This window comes from Pteropus vampyrus, unplaced genomic scaffold (assembly GCF_000151845.1).
Source record: "Pteropus vampyrus isolate Shadow unplaced genomic scaffold, Pvam_2.0 Scaffold13067, whole genome shotgun sequence".
Classification (NCBI taxonomy): Eukaryota; Metazoa; Chordata; class Mammalia; order Chiroptera; family Pteropodidae; genus Pteropus; species Pteropus vampyrus.
In genome coordinates this window covers 3,125-5,539 of record NW_011901848.1, presented here as the reverse complement: position 1 = coordinate 5,539, position 2,415 = coordinate 3,125, and the positions used below count along the sequence as shown (strand labels likewise).

Here is a 2,415-nt window from a genome sequence, read left to right as displayed (position 1 = left end):
AAATGCAATATGTTAAGTGAAAGAAGTCAAACCGAAAGCTACATATTATGTATCATTATATGACATTCTGAACATTATATGGATAGAAAACAGATACTTATCAGAGGCAGAGGGTAGGAGAAGAGGTTCAAAGCAAAAGGACATGGGGAGATTTGGAAGAGTATACAACTGTTTCCTGTCTTGAATGTGGTATGGTAATTACATGACTGTATGCATTTGTCAAAATTTGTAAAACTACACTAAAAGGGATAAACTTTAATTTTTTTTTAAATGGAAGAAAAAGGTCTACGGCCATGCTACCCTGAACAAGCCCGATCTCCTCTGATCTCGGAAGCTAAGCAGGGTCAGGCCTGGTTAGTACTTGGATGGGAGACCACCCAGGAAGTCCAGGTGCTGTAGGCGTAAAAAATAAAGGATTGTAAGCTGACAAGGTCCTTGCAATCTGTGAGGTCAACCCAAGGGTTGCCTTACCTAAAAAATTAAATGAATGAATAAATGAATGAATGAATGAAAAGAATCAAAGATAAAGGTGAGTTCCAGAGATTCTAAGAACTCCAGTCTGAGCAGTTATGAGGATGTGATGTCATTAACTGGAAAGGCTACATATTCAGGTCAAAGCCACAGACCAGAGCCCAGGCACTAACAGAAGTACAGAGGCATGCTCTGTCACCACCCTTCGCCATTCATTCTCCGCTCTCTCTGTACTTTTTTGGGCTTGGCCACTGAAAAAGGACATTTAGGGGAGTTGAAGACAACCGGCCTCTCAATAAGAGCCCTACTGAAAAAAATGCCTCCTTAAATCATAGAATCAAATTTGGATGGAATGGAGAAGCTACCAATGCAAACCTCCAGTTCTTGCACTTGAATCGTACCAGAGAGAGAGCTTTTTAAACTTTTCTTAAAACGATAAAGAGACTAGGCAGGATGCAGGGGAGCTAGATGTATCTGGGTTTAATCAGAAACTCCTTTAAAATACAGTTCAATTAGTGATTTCCTTCAAAGTGTAGTCAGCCAAGGATGGAATGATACCATTCCCAAAGTAAAATCTAGTAAGTAGCCACCTTAAGTTTCTTATTTACCTTAAAAAAAAAAAAAAGAAGAAGAAATGTGCATAACCTGTGAGTCTGCTTATTAACTAGTGGAAGTGAAGAAAATGTAAACAATAAAACCATTTTTCATTTTACGAAGAAAATGAAAAAAATTATACAATATATATTTTCTTTTACTAAAGTTGACAAGCACACTATAATGGAAATAGTATTTGAATAGAAGGTCACCTGGATTTTAATTCCAATGCTGCAAATAATTTAAATGCTGAGTGGCTGACTAAATACATCACATATTCTCCCTGGCCTTGTAATAAAACATGGATTAAAGAGATACGGCATGTAAAATTTATTACAATAAAATGTGAAAGCAATTAGAAATTATTAAAAATACTACATAAGAATAGCAAGTACCAATGATGTCCTCCTATTCAATCAACCTTGCTAGCAAAATGGTACTGTTTAACCAAAACTATAATACACTACCTGACACAAAAAGAAATTCCACTGGGAGCATTTTCAAGATGTTAGATTTGACATATATTAAGCTGACATAAGTTGTGATATTTCAACATACTCAGACACTTAATTTTTTTTAATAGCCTGCAATGTGAAAAAAGATACCTAACCTTTTTAGATGGTATTATAAGAGATTTGAACTGTAGAGGTCCGAAAATGCAAACAGAAGCTTTTACTTCATTTTGGCTATCGGGTTATTTATTTGAAGGGGACCAAAAAACAAAGGCATCTCTGAGTCAGGTCTCTGTTGTGTCATAATGATTCTTTATTCCGGATATTTAGAAATGAATGAAACTCAGGCTACATCCAAAGTCAGAACTGGTTTACGATGTTGCTCCTTTAAATCTTGGATCTTCTCACAAATATTAATGAAAGAAACAGTTCTATACGATGCAATCCTTAGGTATATGTGTATACACTCACCTTTCCACAAACTCCTACCCCAACAAATAACAAATGATTTTTCCTCTAAAAGATAAACAACAATAGTGGCAAACAGATATCAAAGGGGTAACAATGAATTATTAACCTATTCATAATATTAGTGTTGAATTCTCATATTGATCCATAAGGAAAGTAGAGTATTTATATTTGAAGAAATAAAAGCTCAGAGAGGTTATATGATTTGCTGCACATTACAAAGATGATACTAATACCATATTCTAATAGAGAGCTATGTTTCCAAAGTGATTTTTCACCAATCCATATAGAATTCATCAAGCAAATATTTATTAAGCAACTACTGGGCATTGTAGGAGCCTTGGAAACTTGAATGATCAATATAGACAAAGATGCCTACCCTCATGGAAATTATATTCTAGCAGAGGAGATAGAAAATAGGGAATAAATA

The 2,415-nt window shown here is 34.9% G+C and overlaps 1 non-coding gene across 1 annotated transcript; it reads left to right on the top strand.

Moving 5' to 3' along the window:
• Window positions 1-283: 283 nt before the first annotated feature.
• On the top strand, window positions 284-402 carry LOC111735057. The gene has a single exon (XR_002778667.1). It is a non-coding gene; the product is annotated as a 5S ribosomal RNA (ribosomal RNA).
• The last annotated feature ends 2,013 nt before the right edge of the window (window positions 403-2,415 follow it).